Source organism: Callionymus lyra, chromosome 7 (assembly GCF_982586985.1).
Source record: "Callionymus lyra chromosome 7, fCalLyr1.hap1.1, whole genome shotgun sequence".
Lineage (NCBI taxonomy): Eukaryota > Metazoa > Chordata > Actinopteri > Syngnathiformes > Callionymidae > Callionymus > Callionymus lyra.
This window is the reverse complement of record NC_141824.1, coordinates 8,005,278-8,030,070: the sequence shown is the minus strand read 5'-3', so window position 1 is coordinate 8,030,070 and position 24,793 is coordinate 8,005,278.

Sequence of the window (24,793 nt, the reverse complement as noted above, 5' to 3'; positions counted from 1 at the left end):
ATCATGTTTGGAATGAGTTTGTAAAAGATAACAATTTCCCGAAGGAGACCTCCTGAGGGATCAATAAAGTTTTACCTTACCTTACCTTAGTTAAATAAAGAATAATTATATTGTAAGTTTGTGTAATTGAAGTCATGAAGTGCCAGGAAAAGAACAGCTGCTCACTTTTTGTTCACATATGGCTCAAAATAAGAACATTTTAATTGGATTTATTCATCGGGTAAAGAAGCCTGCTTTGTTACAGTGAAAGACTTGAGTTTATAATGAATCTTATTTAAAGATTGTTTTTGTCTCTAGAACGATGGATGGATATTGTTAGTTTTTGAGTCGATTTTTAGTTGAAAATGTTTTCTATAATATTGTTAACATTATTGTAGAATTACTGAACAATGTTGTTGGAGAATCCTCAAGAATTTGTTTTATTTTGTGTCTTTTACTGGAAAGAAAAACATAATTAACCCTTATTTTCATGCATTTGGGTCACTTTGACCCTGAGGTACACACAAGGTTTAAAACAAAGTAGTTTCTATTGTGTTATTTTCTACTTGACTGTGGGTTCAGTTCAGTCAACACAGTCACATGAGAGAGAAGAATATATTTGGTGAGAAATTCAACATTTGAACGACAAAAGATCAAATCTACACGTTTGTGAGTCAGTTTTGATTAAAATCTATCGTTTCCATCGTCTATGTTTGACCGTCTGAAGATTCAGGCCTTAAATGTCGACTCTTTAGAGGATGTTATCAGCGACGCTGAGATTATTTTCATCTTCTTCCGTGGATGAGAAGCAAGTGTTGAATATGACAAACGTGTAAATCCTGCTGTGGAGCAGAAAGATAAGACACTTACAGAAGCTCAGAACCAATGATTCGCCTTTTTTTCTTCCTGTTTTTCTGCTATAACTTAGTTTAAAAGCATCACTTCCTAAGATGTTAGTCTGAAGTCAATGATGTTTGTTGTTATGATGGATCTATTATGTTTAAATAAATGTAGCTTTAAAAGTTAGGCTAATGTTTGGTGAAGTTTTTTTTGTTTTTTCATGTGTTTTTTAAGTTGTAATAACAAATAAATCAGGTCAGAACATTACTCGAGCACCATCAGACATATTGAGCAACATTTCACTTCAGCTTCAGGTCAAAGTTTTGTGCGTCGAGCCAGAACTAATGTAAAGATTCATAAATCAAGTTGTATCAGTGAAGTGTCAGGTGAGCTTGTTTAATATGAACCACTGGGATAGAATAACTAGAAATAACTTGTGTTTTTAGGTCAGGAAGACACTGAGAAGTAGAAGTATTTAAGTTGAATACAAAGGATTATTTCTAGTTTTTCAATTGAACTTTGATTCAAGTAAAATGATATAAAGTTACAAGTTAAATGTCAACGTTGATGTCACAGTGAACAAGAACATCAGCATCTGACTCAACAGAGCATTTATTGTCAACAAAACAGTGACATTTATCCACTGGATTGTTTGTGTATTTACTAGTTTGTGTTTTCAAACCTTAGAAAAAAACTATTCTAAAGTGTCTTGATTCAATATTTTGTACACATTGGATCTTAATCAAAAGTCTATATCAATGTTAATCGTTGTTTAAACTCAATAATGGCATCAGTATCTTTGGTAAATACTTGAATATTTAAAAATAATGTATTAAAGTAAACTGGAAGTTGTTCTTCAGGCCTGTTTGGAAAGAAATGTTGACGCTTGAACAATTTATTTCATTGAAAACAACATTTAAAAAGATGTAAATGGAGTTAATTGTCATGTTTATACTTGAGTAAGTTTATTAGGATCAAGTCAAGAGACTCTTGTCCAGACTGCAGCAGCAGATCTTCAATCCTGGACTTGTTTCTACTTCAATCATCTGCAGATCTTACTGAAGGGATTCTCTGAGCTGCAAAGTTTCAACACGACTCGTTGAAATGTCCTCAACGAGTCACTGTGAGGAGATTCAGGGATGTTGGTTTGATGCCTGAGAAATGCTCTGGCTCAGTGGACCATGTTTCAACATATTACTACAGCAGTTTGATCTTTTCTCGAGTCACAAACTGTATCTTTAGGAACATCTGCAAGTCTCAAAACATCTGCTTTTTTCAAATAACATGCACTTGTGTACGTTTTAAAGATCTGAAATAATTTGTTGTTTTCTTTAAAAGATCATTTTCGACGCCACCAAACTTTCTTGTATCATATTCTGAATCTTTCTTCAAATCCTGAATCACACTTTGAGATTAATGATGTAATTAATCTGTCAAGAAGCATCAAAGATACATTTCAAGAGGTTCATTGAATCATAAAGTTTCAATTTAAATCATGATATCAATGACTAGATAAAATATTACAATTCTACCTTAACTTAAATTAAATTAGTACTGATCTGACTATTGTTCTTTTCTTCTTTCTAATATAATTAAAGCAGAATAATCTGGTTTATTTTCCTTTAAAGCCAATATTGTTATTTGAAGTATTTAGATTTACATACATAAACATCTGGGAAATGAGTCTGAAAAGAAGGATTAAAGGCTTTAGTCATCTGACTTAGATTAAGTGTTTAATTCCTGAAAAAATACTCAATGATATGTTATATATCAAAAGGCTAGTAGCATAATTACTATAATATTTTTTTCTTTTTGGCTCCAACAACATGCAGTTTAAATGAATAAAGTGGAATAAATCAAAGTTGGAATAAATCCGAAGAGATCCTGACATTTAGAGTCTCTGTTTATTTATTCCAGACTCTGAATAAAGAAAAAATGATTGACAGCAGCTTTAGTGTATGTTTGAGAGTTGAACTGCTCAGAGCAGAGATGATGGAAATCTTTATTTTAAGATTTGCCTGCAGGGTCTTCCTAGTCTGAGTATTCTGTCAACAGTTGATCCAACAAACATGTTTTATTCAAGTACAAATAACACTGAACTAATCTTTCAAGATGTTATTTAGTTTATGATGGAATCTACCGTGAGCTCATGATAAACAATCAACACACATTTATATGTGAGCGACACAAAGCATTTGATCATGTGATCACATCTATGAATGTTCATTAATTAATCAAATGATTATTGAAGCCTCTGTTTTTTAAGATATATTCAATATTATAGAGTCACATATAAACCTTAGTGCATGGATGGATGGATGGATGGATGGATGGATGGATGGATGGATGGATGGATGGATGGATGCATGGATGGATGGATGGATGGATGGATGGATGGATGGATGGATGGATGGATGGATGGATGGATGGATGGATGGATGGATGGATGGATGGATGGATGGATGGATGGATGGATGGATGGATGGATGGATGGATGGATGGATGGATGGATGGAGGGATAGATAAACTTTATTAATCCTGCTCCCAATACAGTCTAATAGGATGAGGATTGAATGAGTCTCTGAGTCTATTAATGTTGCATCAGATCCAATAGTTTAAAAACTTAAATATCTTCAAGTCATTCTGAACTTAAGCATTATTTTATTCTGAAAATGAAAGAAATCTCATCATATTTCTAAACCATCATGACTTTATAGATTATAAACTATTTTTCTTGGACGACTTGAATAATCTTTAAATGTACGACTTGAACAAAACAGTTTATTACAAATAAATTATTAAATCAGTTGAAAACGTCTTCGAACTAAAGACAGAATCATCTTGTTTTCAATCTCCACGAGGATCAGCGTGAGATCAAACATGTTCACAGAGAGAATTAAAGATGAACGACGTATTTTATTCATCGAAACAAGACGACATTAAAGCAGCAGCAAAAACATAAACGTCACATTAGCGTCGCTGGAGAACAGCATGACTTCACAAATGAATAAACTACAACTAATTATTAACATTTCAGCAGTTTTTTATAAATAAATCAAGTCATTCACAGAAAAGCTTCTCTTCTCTCTGGACTCTGTGACTCTGGAACATCTACATGTTCCCACAGTTGGACGTCTGTGGAGATTTCCCAGCAGTGGAACATCTTCCACGAGTCCAGCTCTGAGCAGGAGAACTTTGTTGTCTCTCTGGAGACTCCAGGCCTTCAGGGCTGCTGTGACATCAGAGGACAGTTGAGTCACAAATACTTCATTTCACATGATAGAAACATGTTCCTTCATTTCATGACATGAACTTTAATTCATGCTTTGAGGCTATTTTCAGGTTTTCAACTAGAAGTTGAATATTTTTAGATCCATATGTGACGAGAGGAAGAAAATCTAACTTCGAGCAAACATATAAAAATACAACGACTCCCAACAGACAAATGAATGAGTAGGAAGAGCAAACATTTCATACTTTCATCTGATTTTAAGAATGTTAGAGTTTTAGTTCCATGATCTTGACAGTGAGTCTGGAGAGAACGTTTTTGTCGTCTCTGTCTCGTCTTGATGGTCTCGGACATTAATCTGCTTCATTTTTTATGTCCTTTTGTATTTTTATCATCTCTGATCCTCATGTTGATTGAACTGCTTTGAACCAAAAAAACAACTCCCAGATTTTCACACTAACATTAAACAAATATTTAACCATTTTTCATGTATTTCTCACTTTACCTGTTCAAACTGAAATATCTGTCACACTTTTTCTTTAGACTGAACCAGTTTCCTGGCCTTGAACTGTATTTATTAAATAGTCAAAAAGCAGCAACATGTGTTAATAAATACAAAATTTAAAAGTTTATATTACTGCAGAGAGAGAGAAATATTGTAAATCACTGAAGATCTGAAACATAATGTTGTTTGTTTGTCTTTTGTTTCTAGTAAATGGTTAATTTAATTTGAAAATCTGTTTAAAAAAAATTATGTGTTTAAACATATTTCTATTTCCAAAAAACTAAGTGTACACTTGATTTTGAATGAACTCAGTGTCTGAATTATTTCAGTATTATTGGCTATATTTATTATTTGGCTTGTAAGAACAAACATATATAAATATTGTTTTTAATAAAGCTTTGCTTTATATTAAAAAATCGTTGGTGGATATAAAAAATCCATGGTTGATAAATGAAAAGTGTTTTTAATTTGAAAAACAGAATCAACACTAAGTGATTAAATCATCAAAAACATCATAACTATTGTCAATGTTAATAAATTTGTCTGCAACTATAATAACAAAGAAGCAAATTTCCTCATATATTTGTATTTTCTCTTTCCAGACGTCAGGTTTATTGTGTCATTAGTTTGTCATTTGAAGGTCATAGAGGTCGTTAAGAGGTCAAGTGTTTGGATCATGAAGAGTCAAGAAGTCGAGAGTAAAATGCAGACGTGGTGGAACTAAAACTAGAGTGAAGACCTGATGGTTTTAGGAACGACTGGGAAGAACAAAGAGACAAAGTTAGAGATAATTTAGAGATAACAAGGTGAAGGAGAAGAAGAAGAAGTGAATGAGTTCATGAGAGAATAGACTAGAGAAGGTGAGTTAAGGTGAATAGACTAGAGAAGGTGAGTTAAAGTGAATAGACTAGAGAAGGTGAGTTAAGGTGAATAGACTAGAGAAGGTGAGTTAAAGTGAATAGACTAGAGAAGGTGAGTTAAGGTGAATAGACTAGAGAAGGTGAGTTAAGGTGAATAGACTAGAGAAGGTGAGTTAAGGTGAATAGACTAGAGAAGGTGAGTTAAAGTGAATAGACTAGAGAAGGTGAGTTAAGGTGAATAGACTAGAGAAGGTGAGTTAAAGTGAATAGACTAGAGAAGGTGAGTTAAGGTGAATAGACTAGAGAAGGTGAGTTAAGGTGAATAGACTAGAGAAGGTGAGTTAAGGTGAATAGACTAGAGAAGGTGAGTTAAGGTGAATAGACTAGAGAAGGTGAGTTAAGGTGAATAGACTAGAGAAGGTGAGTTAAAGTGAATAGACTAGAGAAGGTGAGTTAAGATGAATAGACTAGAGAAGGTGAGTTAAGGTGAATAGACTAGAGAAGGTGAGTTAAGGTGAATAGACTAGAGAAGGTGAGTTAAGGTGAATAGACTAGAGAAGGTGAGTTAAGGTGAATAGACTAGAGAAGGTGAGTTAAGATGAATAGACTAGAGAAGGTGAGTTAAGGTGAATAGACTAGAGAAGGTGAGTTAAGATGAATAGACTAGAGAAGGTGAGTTAAGGTGAATAGACTAGAGAAGGTGAGTTAAGGTGAATAGACTAGAGAAGGTGAGTTAAGGTGAATAGACTAGAGAAGGTGAGTTAAGGTGAATAGACTAGAGAAGGTGAGTTAAGGTGAATAGACTAGAGAAGGTGAGTTAAGGTGAATAGACTAGAGAAGGTGAGTTAAGGTGAATAGACTAGAGAAGGTGAGTTAAGGTGAATAGACTAGAGAAGGTGAGTTAAAGTGAATAGACTAGAGAAGGTGAGTTAAGGTGAATAGACTAGAGAAGATGAGTTAAGGTGAATAGACTAGAGAAGGTGAGTTAAGGTGAATAGACTAGAGAAGGTGAGTTAAGATGAATAGACTAGAGAAGGTGAGTTAAGGTGAATAGACTAGAGAAGGTGAGTTAAGGTGAATAGACTAGAGAAGGTGAGTTAAGGTGAATAGACTAGAGAAGGTGAGTTAAGGTGAATAGACTAGAGAAGGTGAGTTAAGGTGAATAGACTAGAGAAGGTGAGTTAAGGTGAATAGACTAGAGAAGGTGAGTTAAGGTGAATAGACTAGAGAAGGTGAGTTAAGGTGAATAGACTAGAGAAGGTAAGTTAAGGTGAATAGACTAGAGAAGGTGAGTTAAGGTGAATAGACTAGAGAAGGTGAGTTAAGGTGAATAGACTAGAGAAGGTGAGTTAAGGTGAATTGACTAGAGAAGGTGAGTTAAGGTGAATAGACTAGAGAAGGTGAGTTAAAGTGAATAGACTAGAGAAGGTGAGTTAAGGTGAATAGACTAGAGAAGGTGAGTTAAGATGAATAGACTAGAGAAGGTGAGTTAAGGTGAATAGACTAGAGAAGGTGAGTTAAGGTGAATAGACTAGAGAAGGTGAGTTAAGATGAATAGACTAGAGAAGGTGAGTTAAGGTGAATAGACTAGAGAAGGTGAGTTAAGGTGAATAGACTAGAGAAGGTGAGTTAAGGTGAATAGACTAGAGAAGGTGAGTTAAGGTGAATAGACTAGAGAAGGTGAGTTAAGATGAATAGACTAGAGAAGGTGAGTTAAGGTGAATAGACTAGAGAAGGTGAGTTAAGATGAATAGACTAGAGAAGGTGAGTTAAGGTGAATAGACTAGAGAAGGTGAGTTAAGGTGAATAGACTAGAGAAGGTGAGTTAAGGTGAATAGACTAGAGAAGGTGAGTTAAGGTGAATAGACTAGAGAAGGTGAGTTAAGGTGAATAGACTAGAGAAGGTGAGTTAAGGTGAATAGACTAGAGAAGGTGAGTTAAGATGAATAGACTAGAGAAGGTGAGTTAAGGTGAATAGACTAGAGAAGGTGAGTTAAGGTGAATAGACTAGAGAAGATGAGTAAAGGTGAATAGACTAGAGAAGGTGAGATAAGATGAATAGACTAGAGAAGGTGAGTAAAGGTGAATAGACTAGAGAAGGTGAGATAAGATGAATAGACTAGAGAAGGTGAGTTAAGGTGAATAGACTAGAGAAGGTGAGTTAAGGTGAATAGACTAGAGAAGGTGAGTTAAGATGAATAGACTAGAGAAGGTGAGTTAAGGTGAATAGACTAGAGAAGGTGAGTTAAGGTGAATAGACTAGAGAAGATGAGTAAAGGTGAATAGACTAGAGAAGGTGAGATAAGATGAATAGACTAGAGAAGGTGAGTAAAGGTGAATAGACTAGAGAAGGTGAGATAAGATGAATAGACTAGAGAAGGTGAGTTAAGGTGAATAGACTAGAGAAGGTGAGTTAAGGTGAATAGACTAGAGAAGATGAGTTAAGGTGAATAGACTAGAGAAGGTGAGTTAAGGTGAATAGACTAGAGAAGGTGAGTTAAGGTGAATAGACTAGAGAAGGTGAGTTAAGATGAATAGACTAGAGAAGGTGAGTTAAGGTGAATAGACTAGAGAAGGTGAGTTAAGGTGAATAGACTAGAGAAGATGAGTAAAGGTGAATAGACTAGAGAAGGTGAGATAAGATGAATAGACTAGAGAAGGTGAGTAAAGGTGAATAGACTAGAGAAGGTGAGATAAGATGAATAGACTAGAGAAGGTGAGTTAAGGTGAATAGACTAGAGAAGGTGAGTTAAGGTGAATAGACTAGAGAAGGTGAGTTAAGGTGAATAGACTAGAGAAGGTGAGTTAAGGTGAATAGACTAGAGAAGGTGAGTTAAGGTGAATAGACTAGAGAAGGTGAGTTAAGGTGAATAGACTAGAGAAGGTGAGTTAAGGTGAATAGACTAGAGAAGGTGAGTTAAGGTGAATAGACTAGAGAAGGTGAGTTAAGGTGAATAGACTAGAGAAGGTGAGTTAAGGTGAATAGACTAGAGAAGGTGAGTTAAGGTGAATAGACTAGAGAAGGTGAGTTAAGGTGAATAGACTAGAGAAGGTGAGTTAAGGTGAATAGACTAGAGAAGGTGAGTTAAGATGAATAGACTAGAGAAGGTGAGTAAAGGTGAATAGACTAGAGAAGGTGAGTTAAGGTGAATAGACTAGAGAAGGTGAGTTAAGGTGAATAGACTAGAGAAGGTGAGTTAAGATGAATAGACTAGAGAAGGTGAGTTAAGGTGAATAGACTAGAGAAGGTGAGTTAAGGTGAATAGACTAGAGAAGATGAGTAAAGGTGAATAGACTAGAGAAGGTGAGATAAGATGAATAGACTAGAGAAGGTGAGTAAAGGTGAATAGACTAGAGAAGGTGAGATAAGATGAATAGACTAGAGAAGGTGAGTTAAGGTGAAGAGACTAGAGAAGGTGAGTTAAGGTGAATAGACTAGAGAAGGTGAGTTAAGATGAATAGACTAGAGAAGGTGAGTTAAGGTGAATAGACTAGAGAAGGTGAGTTAAGGTGAATAGACTAGAGAAGATGAGTAAAGGTGAATAGACTAGAGAAGGTGAGATAAGATGAATAGACTAGAGAAGGTGAGTAAAGGTGAATAGACTAGAGAAGGTGAGATAAGATGAATAGACTAGAGAAGGTGAGTTAAGGTGAATAGACTAGAGAAGGTGAGTTAAGGTGAATAGACTAGAGAAGATGAGTTAAGATGAATAGACTAGAGAAGATGAGTTAAGATGAATAGACTAGAGAAGGTGAGTTAAGGTGAATAGACTAGAGAAGGTGAGTTAAGGTGAATAGACTAGAGAAGGTGAGTTAAGATTAAACGTTGTTTATTAGTAACTGTAGACGATCATTGAGGATCAAACCTAAAACCATTTTTAACAGTTTTGCCTTTCACTAGTGATGGGTTGATGAAGCTTCATGAAACAGTGTCATGTTGTCTAGAAGTCAGTAGGTGGCGCCATCAGTTTACAGAGGTTAGTGCAGAGAAAATAGTGCAGAGACGCCATCTAGTGGACTCTGAAGATAATGACACTGCTTCATGAAGCTTTATCAACACATCACTACCTTTCACTCGTCCTTGAATAGAATGATAAATAATGTCAATATTTTAACAATGTAATTTTTATTTAACATGTTTCTCTTCACCAGAATATAATACTTAGTTAATACTTGTTAGTTTGTTGCTCACAGAGTTAAAACATTCCTGTAAGTTACATGTGAAGAAGCAGTTATTGATGATTACAGTCTTTACTTTTCATTTTATTCTCTGCCTTTATCTTATTTTAAATAATATTTCATAAAGGACTGGAGGTTCTTCATGTGACTGTGACAGGAGACATCGATCATTGCTGTGAAGATCTAGATGTGCAGAATGATGAGGATGTGTCTGAACTGCAGGATAACAGCGTGAACACAGTCGTTGAGAAACACACTCTGTCCCACGACTCACACATGTTTAGTGAGGCTCGAGTAAGAAATGATGCGAGATGTTCAATATCATGCTTTCATTTTGATGGATATGTTTGTTTCACACATGATTCTTTTATTTACTCGTAATAATTTGTTGATTTTATGTTAATTCTTCACGAGTTAAACATGTTTCTAATCATTCAAAATCTTTCATAAATGTCTGAACCTTCAATACTGTGTTTATTTTATTACTGACGACAACATTCATGTGAGTGGAGAGAGAAGGTGTGAAGGGAGTCAATGGAGAACAATTATAAACCTTGTTCTTCATCAGCCAGTGAAGTGTAAATGCAGCGAGTGGTTCTAAAGTCATGTGATCCATTTGAGCTCAAGGGTTAAGACTGAACGTTTGAAACAGATTCCCATTAAAGCAGCAAAGCTGCAGGATTGTTTTGGGATTAACTGTTTTGTTTTTATGATTTATGAACGACTCTGAGCTATTGAAGCATTAATCCTTGTTAACACAACAACTGTAGGATCCTTTAAACTGAACACAATTATTGTTGGAACAATACATGAAAAAATGTACTGAAATAAAAACACAAACAACACAGATTATATCTAAAATAACTTAAATAATGTATATTAAAAATTAAATAAATCAGAAACGATTGAAACAAATTTAAACTTTGCTTTGTGTTCATAAATAACTTCATTTATTCACCTGTGATTGTGTAAAACATGCCTCTATGTTGTATTTTTAGCAAAACCCTTGTTTACTGTGTCTTCACATTATGTGCTGACATGATTCTTGACAGTAAACTTTTCCTATAACACGATTATTTCTCACGGGCTCAATTAAATCCTTTAAAAAAATCTTATCTTAACCACAAATTCCCCCGATTTAATCCCAAGGATGCTACATATGAAGTTGTATCTGTTCTGTATCAAGCAATTAAAACACCAGCAGTTCATGGAGAGGTTATAGGGTGAAAAATGAATAGCCAAGAAAAAACGTGTAAACACTTATAGAAGAACATTTTTAAAAACATATTATATCTTGTTAATGCATTAAGAACTTATTTATAAGACATTATAATACATTTATATGGTTTTATAGAATAAGTTATAATTGTTTATTGTTAAGAATTAAACTTAAAATCAGATTTATGAATTTATATTAGTGGTGGACGTTAAGAGCTTTAAATAAAATGGTTACACTGCCTTGTAATTACAATGTTATTACAGGTAAAATAATGTTACATTCTGAAAAGATGTTCAAATCGACTAAATGCAGTATTATTTGTTATAAAAAAGGCAGTGTTTCAATCCAATAATTATAAACCATTACATATAAAGCCTTTTTAATGCATTATAATGTCGTATTCATGTGTTCATAATGCATTATAAATAAAAAGTATTATCAATATGTTTTCATAATTAGTATATACGTGTTATAAACAGTTATTTTCAGTCACAAAACAGTCTCAATCTCAGTCACAGCTTTTTGTTTATAACCAACAAATACTGCAATATACAGTTTTTAATCTGCCGAGCTCAGCGTAATAAATATTTCTAAGACAAATCCACGACAGCCTCATAATGACGGAAGTAAGTCACACTTAATGCGATCACTCTGCAGAGAGAATGTTGCTCATAAGAGTCTCACGTGTGAATCAAACGACTCAGAGCTGGAACTGCTTCTCCACTGAATCTAATCTCCACAGCAGACGAGTCCATCGTCTTGGAATTAAAAGCTTTGGTGAAAACAAATGTTGCCTTTACAGTCAAAGAATACTGTGATGGAGTAAGAATGGAGTAATGAGAGGATTTACTCTGGCTTTGAAAGTGAATAAATAAAAAATAATTAATTTTAAAAAGTAATTTGCTGACGTTAAAGTAAATAATCTTTCATAACCTCATTTATTTATGAGAAGGGATTAATTTTCTACTTTCCACACTCACAGGTTTGACCTGGAGCTGAAGCAAATACATCAAATATTTAATAATATATATATATTCATAACAATTAAACTCTTATTAAAACACGTCTAATTTACTTTGTGTTCTTCACCAATAAATATTCTCTACTGGAGATTCATAATCTACACTTTTATGAACTAGTCTCTCCCAACACTTGATGAAAGATTGTTATTATTACTTTATTATTATAATTATTGTTATGAACACAGCAGCTGGATCACTAACACTATGAGAGCGAGGCTGCATGAAGTGTTTCTTCTTCAGTGGAGAGTCGTCCCAGCAACGCTGCAGGCTTCCCTCCATCTCAGGGGATGATCAGCAGCTCTCTCTGAACCTCCATCTGTATTCTGCTCCAGAAGCAGCTTCTCATGGAGACTGTAGGAGGTCACGAGTGTCTGGAGCTTTTTATTCATCACCTCCTCCCAGGACGTCATTGTTGTGCCTCTCTTTCCCTCTACGTTATTAAAATGTCTCATAAATACATAATATAATGATGGTGCCAGTTCAGTCCTTTTTTTGAATCATGTGCCATTATTTCGCTCCTAGGGGGAGGTATGTAGATTTTCAGTGCTTTTTCTCAATTTATTCATGGGTTTGCTACACTTTGTCATGGAAGTATATATATAAATATGTAAAATGATATATAATATGTATGTATGAATATATATATATATATATATTTATATATAATTTTAGTTTCACATTGAGACATTTTTTGTGCTTTTTCTTCTATAGTATTTGTGTTATTTATATATTTATCTAGATTTTTTTTTGTTTTGTTTTGTTTTCAAAATAAAATGTTATCTTAGAACATGTTTTTTGTATTTGTTAGGTTATATTTTACTTTAAATTTGGTCATATTTATAAACGGTTCATTTTATTCATGAGCTCATTTATCAGTTGTTGCTTGTTTTCATCGTCCTCTGGAGTGAAGAGAGTCAACAGAATATCATACGCTTTAAATACATGTTCATATCCTTCTCCTTGTACAACATACTCTTGAAATATATACAAGTGTAGTGAATATCTTGAAAATATACTTTTATATTTGAGTCTGAAGCAATGATTCCTGGCATAGTATCAACAACTGCCTGTTCATGAGTTTAATGTTGAGATTAAAACTGCACTTTTGTATATTTTCTACAGTGTTTTTTCAAGATATTTAAACATTTAGTTATTCTTCTGATTCACACTCAAACAAACACTAGTTTTAAACTCTTTCAGACGAAGAATTATTCTCTTTAAAGTCACAAAAATCAACTGTGAATCTTGTTGTATTAAAGTGTTGTTAATGATCTTGTGTCAAAAACAAAGTTGTATGTGAAGATCAAAGCTCAGTATTTAGATAAAGTATTCAGTTTTATGAATGTTGTTCTTTGAAACATCCTTTTTATCTTTTTGGCTGATTATCTTTTATTTCTTTTAGCAGCAAAACAAAGTACACGACAGTATGTTGATAAAATGTGTTGAGTATGTTGTACTGGATCAACATGATATATACATTTATATAAATGTATTTACAGAATAATTTCACTTTTATGTTATTGTGCTCGACGGGTTCAAAGTAACTTCTGATCTGACGTCACCAGTACTTGAATTTATGAAGTATTTTCATTGATTGTAGGTTTTCTATCGACAGCATCAGGACTTTGAGTGAAAATGATTCGAGATAATCTGTAAATAACCAGTGAAGGACCTGCATTGATTCTTAAGTCTCTCTCACTTCCTGACAATTACTTCTTTTTTAGGTCACATGACACAAAGCTCTGTGAACACAAGTTTAACTCTGACAGAAGAAACACAACAATGTTGCCAGAATCCTAATTAGAAAGTTAATTAAAGTGTTTGTTTCTTGTTTTAAGGAGTTTCAAACAACATTAGCAGCGATAATGTCTTAATAAACTCTTGATCCGAGCGACTGTTTTCCTCAAAGTTCACTGTTGATCAGAGCAGAACAAAGATTTCAGTCTTTTATGTGTTTATTGTTTCTGAACTCTGTGTCCTCTGGACAACAAATGTGAGTCAACATCGTTTATGAATCTCAACACCTTGATAAACTAGAGTCGAGCTCTGGGGAAATAAAAGGAGGAAGAACCATCGATGGAAGACGTCGACTCATGGAGTTGGATTAACAGAGATAGAGAAACATAATGAACGATAAAAGATTTAAAGGAAGATGTTTGTACAGTTAGTGTGTCGTTCAAATGATCCATTTTTAAATCATGAATTCAGTCTCCATTGACATTTATGCTTGTAAATATTTCACAATAGACATTTAAAGTATTTTCTCCTGGATGTCGCTATTTCTAAACACTTTATTATTTATTATGAAACTCTGGGTATTTCATAATTGAGTCGTTAAAATAGATTTTCTTATTATCCAAATGTGACCAATTATTTAAACTAATCCTGAGGATTGAAAGTACTTTCATGAACTATTGATGCAGAGTCAGTCGTCTGAAGTGAAGTTTAATTGAATAACATTACAGTATAAAGTGTCACACTTGAGGTCTGGGGGGCAAGTTTTTCTTCTGTGGCCCTGATTAAGATGAGATAAGGAACTAGAATATAAACTAAACGTATAAAGTGACGTCCAATAAGATTAAAGCTGAGGAAAATGATTTGATGTATTTATATTATTTATTGTTGCATATAAGATGTAACAAAACTCAAACTTTGACAGTTTGATAAATAAACATTTAGTCGACAACAACCTTGATGGATTACATTTTTTTGCCACTAGTACAATTAAGTTTGACAGCCTTGGTATAAAACATTCAGACTTAACAAGAAATTTATTTTTGTTTTCAATCCATTACTTTAAAAAGACGAAAATGCTTTCAGGTCGTCATAGTTAACGTCAAGTTTCCTGATAAATAGAAAACAAGTTGAAACTTTTAATCAGTAATTTAAACGTCAAAACATCACAGAGAAAAACTAAAACCAGATTATTTTATTATCAAAACACAAATTAGAAACATCAGATTAATCGTTGACCGTAGATTTTGTTTTTATCCACAAATAAAAAACGTAGTTTTAACTGAACTTTATCCTCTTAAAAACATGTTTAGATCGTAGGATTTTTTCTCTCAAGTCAAAACTTTCATAACCATAATTATTATTTACCTCCTTCCTGCTCTTACGAAGAAAAACATCTTTAAACTCCAGCTTCTACTAAACTGTTGACAAGGTCCAGAAAGACAAACTTTATTATCGTAAAGTCTCTGCATTGATGTTCACAGTCGACTTAAAGGTTATTTGACTTGTTCTCAAAACTCTTCCTGGTCTTTATTTCTCTTCTAAGCTCCGACATATAAACCCTCCTGGTCCTTCTGGTCCTCAGCTCTGGTGTTAGTTTCCAGAGTTTGATCAATAATCCTTGAATCCTCTTCTATTATCTACAGATGTTTGACTTCATCCATGAGTCGTAAATGCTGATCTTGTTGTCAGAACTCACTTGTATATCGTGTCATTTCTACGTCAGTGTGTGTGTGGAGGTGTTCACGGACGACTGACGCTCCAGCCATGACTCGCAGGTCAAAGGTCACTCAGAGAGGGACACACTTACAGAGTTGAAAATTGCTTCGTGGCTTTTACTTCCTTCCATCGTCCTCAGTGGATAAATGAGCCGCAGGCCATTAAAAATGAAGATTTCAACTGTGGACACTTGAAGATACTTGGATGGATGGAGACTTGGAAGAACTTTTAATGACTGATAAAGTCAAGTTCAGTGAAAGTTGCTTCATTAGTCTTTGGATTAGATACGATTGTTTAATCTTGATCTTGGATTTATTTCTGATGTAATTTATATGAATAGTTTTAATTTTACGTTTGCTAACAAGATGGTTAACAGGAAGATTATTCATTTAATATTTAACTCGAAAATAGATTCTATATATTTTTTATTTATAACAAATGATCCAATTGTGTCTCTTTTTACACTTATCAACAGCTACAGTTTGATAAATAACACATCACAGTCTGAAACTAAAACTCTGTGAAGAAAATAAATATTAATGTATCTTTTAAAATGTATCGTTGGACTTTTCCTCCTGAAAAAATAAAGACATTTACAGATGATCTAATTCTCAATGACTGAGGGCCGTCAGATATTCTCAGAGTCATCACAGTCGATTTACAAATATATCATTTTCAGTCTATTTCATTTCCTTTTATCAATTGATGTTTTAATATTAACCAAAATAAACACTTTCTCTCTGTTTGTCTTTTCTTTCTTCCAGGTAAGACATGACAAATGAGATCAACCACAAACAAACACACACATCTATACCAGGACAGGGTCACTTAACTTGGTTTTGCTCTAAAGTATTTTCAGTTGTTTGTTCTTCTCAAACTCAACAAGAATCAAAGTAAAACCTAAATTCTCTGTTTGAGGTGAAGAGGTTTTTCAATTAGTGTTTGTTTGTAATAATGTCTGTGGAGCTTCTGTTACTCTCTGTCTGCAACTATTGAAGTCACTGACACTTTTAATGAAAGGAAACTCATGTGAGAGGCAGGAAAATGATCTTTATTTATATATTTAAAGGGAACTGAAGATGAAACATGTGTTTGTGTAGAAGAGTTAACGGTAGTTAAAGGTCACAAGGTCAGACGATGTTCCTTCATCTTGACGTCTGTCTGTGATGAATGTGTCAATCATCCTGGAGAAAACCACAGACATGACTGACATGTGTTGAATTCCCAGGTAGTTTCTTTGATATGTTGTCATTGTTTGTTGTTTGTTTGGGTGAAGAGAAGAAGCAGGAAATGTCTCCAGGTGTTCGTAGTTAAAGCACTTTTCCTGTCTGTCAATCAAGCGAGCGTTGAGTTTGAAACACAGTTCTTGTCGATGCTGAACCGACAATTCTAGCTGTGCTTGTTTAGTCCTTGTTACCTTGTTTTCCACTCCAGGAATCCCAGTTTTCTCCCATCTTTCTACGACTCAGAGTGTGACGTACTGTCCCTTTAATTCTCACCTGCTGATGTTCACCTGGAGCTCCAGTCGTCCTGCTGTGTCACATGACCTGACGCTCACTTCCTTCTCCACACAAACCCTGATGATAGTCAGTGTCTCGTCCTCCAGGAGGAAAAGACTTGTTAGGATGAGTTCATGTGAGAAAGACGTCTGAGAAGGTTTGCTTTTACCCAGTGAACACTATCGTCTCAAACACATGTTTCACCAACATGTCGACTGTTAAATATCCGTGGATCAATATTCATACGGTTGTTAAATGAGTTCATTATTGATTAAGAGAGTAAGAAGTTAAGTTTGACCAGAATTAAGAGATAACAAGACTACACATGAAATACATGAACAACTACCATCTTCACAGTTACTCTTTACAGTTTATCATCATGGAATATCGGCAAAAATAATGCTTTCACACAAGCTTACAGACTGTCGCTAGCTTTGATGCTAACGGTTAGCATCTTCCCTGTGTGTTTATATATTTTATCATCATGGAATATCGGTAAAAATAATACTTTCACACAAGTTTATGAACAGTCACTAGCTTTAATGCTAGCGGTTAGCATCTTCGCCATGATTTTATATTTTGTCATCATGGAATATCAGCAAAAATAATGCTTTCACACACGTTTAAGAAAACACACTAGCTTTAATGCTAACGGTTAGCATCTTCAGCGTGTGTTTATATATTTTATCATCATGGAATAACGTAAAAAGAATACTTACTTTCGCACAAGTGTACGAACAGTCACTAGTTTTAATGCTAACGGTTAGCATCTTCCCCCTGTGTTTATATATTTTATCATCATGGAATATCGGGAAAATAATGCTTTCGCCTGAGTTTTATGTTGATGGACATGTGTTGTGTGTGTGTGTGTTTGTGTGTGTGTGTGTGGGGGGGGGGGGGGGTGTAGGTTTGTGTGTGTGTGTGTGTGTGTGTGTGTTTCAGATGATCATGAACAAAAATGCATTACTAAAAATGATTTCTTACTCCAGTGAATCTTGATTAAATATATATTGTGTACGTTGTATTTTCAGTGTGAATGATGTTCATGAAAAGATCATTTGGATTCAAATGGAGTCAGTGATGTTTAGCATGAGCTGACGCTGCTGCATCTCTTTGTGTTACTTCATGGTTTCACTATAGAATATACACTTCCCTCCATTTATTCCTCCATTTATCTCTTTACTGAGTCTGTTCTTTTAATGACTTCACTCTGTGATCATTCATTGTATTTCTGTCAGAGTTTTACTAGCTATATAAATAAATATTACTTACTTACTTACTAATACCTCACTGATGTATTCTATTGTACACAGTACTTTATAAGTGATGTAATTGTACTTTCTAGTTGAGTTAATTATGGATTAAATGTTTAACATTCAGGAAGTAAATCTGCTTCTATTATAAGTCTACATTTTTTTTGAAACTTCCTTAATTCCTTCTCAAAACTATAATTTCAAATAGGTGTGGTTAAAAATAAAACAATTAAGTTAGTCTAAAATATTCATAGAAACTTAACCCAAACCTTCTTATTTAAACTGTTTCATTTATTTATTTATATTAGAGAAATTACATTCACAAAAGCTGATTTTCTTATTTTATTTTATGTTGAATTTTACGTACTTGATGGTGATTAATTTATTGATTTGAATGTATTTATTTAGATAAAAATAATAGTTTCAAGTCAAACATAGATTCAAATATGATAAATATTGAATAATGAAGTACTAACTGGCAATTCTTGTATTTCTAAACCTTTACTTTCACTTTTAAGTTGAAATATTTGAATCCTCCCAGTACAAAATGACATTTTATTATCACGACCATCAACAAAACTACATTTTAAGGCTCATGTGACATTGATTGACTTCTTTATTCCACCGTCTGACTGACATGTATTTATTAATAAAACCTCCGAGAGTCAATCTTTCCAGACCAGCTTCATCATGATGGACGTCAAAGAGTCGACAGATGTGATGAAATGAACCGTCACTAGATAAATATTATCATCTTTTATGTTCACATGTACTTCTCTCCTTCCTCTTAGTATTCTTCACATGTTGATGCATCAAAGTCATGTTTTCTTCCTGCTTCGATCTGAACGAATGATGTACAGTGTTGAGAAGAAAATGTTCTGTTTGTTCCCTGAAGCATCTTTTCTTCACTTTCATGTGTATATTTCTATTATGATTTCTATGCATCATCAATGAGCTCAGAGTTCTGCCTTCAACCATCTTTTATTTGTTCTCAGAAACATCAGTAGATCTGGTTTAAACTAGTTCCTCCTTCAGGGGTTGCTGGTCAGATTCCTCCTTCATATATTATCTTGTTTATCCTTCATAGTCACTTATACACTGTGTTGCTTTCACTAAATATTTCATCAATCCTTCCAGGATCTGGTCCAAGACTAGTTTGTCACATATTAATTAAATGTGTCGCAAAACTGGCTATTTTTAAATTAATAATTTGACAAAAACTTAATAAAGAAGTTATTTTTATTGTCTATATTTAAGGTAACATAGACTAGTTTGTGAACTGAGCTGTGAAAAGATCAATGATGAACAGATGACAGTAAAACAACAATAACTCCTAAATACTGTTGTGTTTAGTCATTGAAAGAAGAAGGAAATCATCAGGTGACGATGACAACATGATGTTGAAACATCTCGTTTCTACTTCCAGACCTTCAGGGACAGTTTTTGATTCGATCAATAAGAGATGTTTGAGCTCCACTGGTCTGGAACAATATACTGACATGAATCTCAGTTGTTGACGTCAGTTTGAGGAAACATCAAGATCAGTTTTTATTTTTCTCTTCACTTCAACTCGACTGAAGAGTTTCTTGAATCTGATCTGAAGAAGTTTTGCTTCTAAGGCTGAAGATAAACAGTGAGTTTATTTAAATTGAAACAAACATGTTTAATTTATTTATATTTGTTCATTGTTCGTTTTGTTTTTGACACTTTATACTATACTATATTATTTTGTGTAAAAAAAAAAAGTTGGATGAACTTTTCTGTTTTGGTTAGTGATATTAGTTAAGCTTCGTGAAGAATGTTTACGGTTTTCTTTTAGCTCAATAGGGGGCGCTCTCGCTTTAAATGTGGTTCAAAGGTTTCTTTATTGACGTTAAAAGTCATATATTTGAAAGAGTAATATTTAGTGAGAAACTGCTTCATGAACGCATCATTATTTGTGTGTCAAACTGAATCATTCAAAGTCTTTATGGTTCACTTTATCAACATGAACATGAATCTAGTTTGATTTTAAAACAACACTTGACACGTCAAAGTCATCACATCTTTAAACAATTGAATTTAAAGTGAAAAAAACATATTTTACAACATGTTTCTGACTTATGTCTTGACAGTGTTGAACCTTCAGGACCTGCTTCTTCACTGCTGGCCTAAGAAATATATAGAATTACAGACTTACTTTAATGATAATATCTGTAAATGTATTACTATATTTTACATGAATAGCTACTTAATAATCATTTAAAATATTCTATTCACCTCCTTTCATAGTTTCCTCTGGTCTCGCTGCTTCCAAACATGAATATTCATAGAACATAATTCATCCAATCACAGCTCAGATATCATTTGTCGCTAGTTTGCACGGAGACTTCACTGACATGAAGCATATCATTGGTGTGGATTAAACTGACGCTTCAACCAATCAGAGGGCTGTCTAGCAGGCGTTACCGTGACGTCAGATTATTCCCGTCCTGTGATTGGCTAATCAGAGAGCGCGCTAGCTAGCTACAGCAACACACTTGTTGCTAACTACCTTTAACTTACTTTTATTTACAACAACAATGATGAAGGAGAATAAATTAACTTGTTTGTAGATTTACTATAGAAGACATTTTCAAGAAGGACTTTGAAAGAAAAGCTGGACATGTTAACAAAGTTCTATCAACTCCGAGTCTGTCACGAGCGTCAAAGGATTTCACTCTTTTATTCATGAACTACGTGAGTAAAATGATATTTAATGAATAATGTTGTACTTTTATCAACTTATTAGTGACGATTTTGTGTGTGTTTCTGCTGTAGCTGCAGTTTAAAGACACTTTGTTTCCTCACTTAATATTTATTATAGACACACAAGTGTCTGTCATTGGCTGTAGTTGTAGTTGTAGTTGTTGTTGTTGTTGTTGTTGTTGTTGTTGTTGTTGTTGTTGTTGTTCCGTGTTTAGTTTTTCGTCTTTACTAACTTTCTATGCAGGAAGTGTGTATCGTTGCCATGGAAACCATAGCCTCGTGTGATATTTTCAGTGACGCTGATGTTGTGTTTATTTAATAATGAATAAATAATGCCCTAAACATCTAAACCTAAACTATAACTACCTATAACAGCTACATCTACATGTTGTATAAATAACTTAAAGTAGTTCTTGAGAGAAAATAAAACTTGGATATTCCTTCTCCGATTATTTCAGATTTTTCCAACTTGATCTTTTTATATCCAACACAATTTGGTTTTACTGCTACTATTGAAACTACTTTATTTTGATCCAGAATAACGTTTAAGAGTCTAAACTACTGACTTATGCATCTTTGTCTTTCCCTCTGTGACCTCTTTATGTCAAGTGTTTAGTTTTACATGACGCCTGCTTTGAGCCTTAAATTCACACGAACAAAATAAAATTGGTAAAAAAAACAACTAAATGTATTTAAACAAAAACTATTTTCATAAAAACACAATAATCACTTCTTATAAGATTATTTTTAACCAAATAATAAGTTATTTCTGTTAAGTTTCTTTTTTTTTTTCTTAATTTGTATTAGTGTTTATTGAATTAATATTGTGTACAAAATAATAAATACTTGTTCAGTGAGATGTATTTACCTTCAATAAAGAGTAAAAACATGTTCTTTGGTCTTCAGACATTTATCAGGAGAAACATTTTAACTTCCTAATGAAATATTAAATACAGTGAAAGAGAAAAGAAACTAGAAAATGTTCTTTTCTCTCCAACAATTCATTTCTTGCAGGATTTAAATGGTGTGTTTTCATTATATGTGTATAGATACTGCTGTGTTGTTTTATTCATGAGTGTGTTTACTTATAATATATAGATACTACTGTGTTGTTTTATTCATGAGTGTGTTTTGGCTCCAGTGATGCCTCCTGCTGTGAACTCATAAGTTTAATGTTGAAACAAAACACAAACAGAGGAACTTGTTTGATCGAACACAGAGAAAGTTGTGGTTAGATAACAAGTCAACGTTGCTCGTGGTCATTAACTTGGAATGAAACGTGATCAGATCATATCGTGATCATCTTGATCTGTGATTGGTCGACCTCCAAGATGAGTCAAGTTTTATTGTGTTTTACTTGACAGTGTTTTGATTGACATGAATACTGTCAACCAATGACAGTCTTGTTTCTCATGTAGGCAGCAACACATCAGATAAGTCGACATGAATCGTGACCTCAAGTTACTTGATCTTTGCTTCCTGTAGAAATAATGTATCTTCAACCAGGACTGGGTCATGTTCTGGTCTCAGACATAGAGGAGAAGATCAAAATGTTCTCTGTAGGCATCAGTGGGTTTGACTCGGTCCTTCAACATTAGGGCGTTGAACCAGCAACTTGCTGACTCACCTTCAGCCTCACTTCATCTATGAGAGCAAAGACAAGTGTCATTATCAACGTCTGTGGTGTCAGTATCTGGTTGGAGTGTAAATAAGTTTGTCAATTAGTAATTATATTGAAAGTATTTGTACTATACTACTTATAGAGTCTATTTTAGAAGTTTTGGTCCGTCAGAGTTTGAAAAAGTGTAATTTTAGAATGAAGTACTTTGTTTGTACATATATTTCCTCAAGTGAATTTTAGTATTCGAGTACACAGGCTGCCATTTTATTTTAAATTTGAAGAGATTAAAGTTGAATATATAAAGTCATTGTAAGGGATTAAACTTTTATGTATAAAATGTGTTAAAATATTTAGAATATAAAAGTTTAATCCTGTCATAGTAATATATGTCTTAAACCTCCTAATAAATGTAATATGTACGACTTAAATCTTGTAATAAACATAATATTAACATCTTTAATCTGAGGAAAAACATTATATTTACAACTTTAATTTCCTAATAAACGTGATGTATAGGACTTTTTTTTAACGTTAAAAAACATATTATTTGAATCGCTCTAATTCTCCTTCATATTGAAGATTATTTTTGTTTCTCTTAATGATTCACAATAACTTCTCAGTACTTCATGTTGACTATAAATGAAGGGATTAGTTGATACAAAGTGAACTAGAAAAACACAAATGTCTGTAATTCACTCTAATAATCCAGTAGAAAGTAAAGATAAAAGTCAGTAAAGCAGGAAAAGACAAAAGTATTTCCAGGGTTCCTGATGGTAGAACATGAAAATGTTTTCATCCCTTCATCATCATTATTATAAATCATACTTGTATTGTAGTCTGATTATACTTTGCATGTCATTGGTCAATTCTATTTGTTTAATAGTCAATTTAAATCTATATTTTTGAGTTACTATTAAAATAGATTTTCTTCTGTAAGTCATTTTCCTGTATTTCTTGTTATTTGTGATGAAAACTTTAATTTTGTTTAATGATTTTCATCATAATTCTATTTATTATATCATTTAAACTCTCGTGTTTTGCATCAATCACAAATCAAAAATATTTAAAAAAGAAAATGTTCTATTTTAAAGGTTTCAAATGTAACATTTAGATGTTCAACATTTCCTCATTATTAAGTATGATTCACATTTATATAAAACATGTTTATTTTAATCCAGTTTGTCTCTGTAACACAAACAAAACACAGCTGACACTGAGACACCAGATGGAAACAGTTGGATTTTTCACTCTCAGGTTGAGATAGTTTCTCTGCTCAGATGTTACATCGTCCATGTGTCTCTTGTCGTTCGTCACCTTCCCTGTGACTCTGTGAATGAAAGCTTTTATTTTGAAGGATTTTAATCACACAGAGTCGACTTGTAGTAAATGAAAGTTATTTGAATCTGAAGTAGAAAAACATCAACTCCCTCCATAGATCCTCAGGTTCCTGCTGCAGGTGAACATTCCTGAAAACACACAGAGTCACCAGAAATGGAGAAAATAAGGTTTTTATTCAGGAGAAAAGAACGGCAGAGGAAACTAGAACGACAGGATCATTAGTGGAGAAGTTTGTGTGTCGATCACAAGATTCTTTGTGTCGTCAGAGTCGTACACAGGGTTGTTATGTTTCGATAAATCAACTATTTTTGGATGGATGGATGGATGGATGGATGGATGGATGGATGGATGAATGGAGTTTTCATTCACATAGCCATTAGAAGGAACATTCAGAGAAGGCCTTTTCTCTCTTTCTGTACATTTCCTCTTTCATTTCTTTTCCATTAATCGTGCTCTAGAGCAGAAAGATTGTCATAAAGATCCTCAGGCTTCAGTGATTGTGAATCATAATGAGTTGAAAACATCTTGAACTTTCTTATAATAACTTTCTAATAAATAATAATGAACCTGAGGAATGAACGAAATGAAGAGAATGACTTCAAGGTGGAATTTGTTCTGATGAAAAAGAAGTGTTTTTGCAGCATATTTGAGAGTTTATTAAGTCATTTCATTTTTTATTTTTTTTTAGAAATAATGAGGTTGAGAATATTGTATGTATATATATATTGTAGTTGTTAACCCTTTTGACACAATTTATTATTTTAATCAATGAAAACCGAATTGAAATTTAAACCTAAAATGAAATATCTTTTTTATGTATAATTATACATTTTATTTTATTTTATTTTATATGTATGACTTTTTAATGAGGGAGAAGCAAGCAAGGAGAAGGGATGGGGTAGAGAGGGAGAGAAAGAGAGAAAGATGCACAGAGGGAGCAAAAGATGCAGAGAAAGAGAAAATGGAGAGAGAAAGAGAGGGAGAGAAAGATGCACAGAGGGACAGAAAGAGGAAGAAAAAGATGCAGAGACAGGGGGAGAGAAAGAGGCATAGAGGGAGAAAAAGAGTG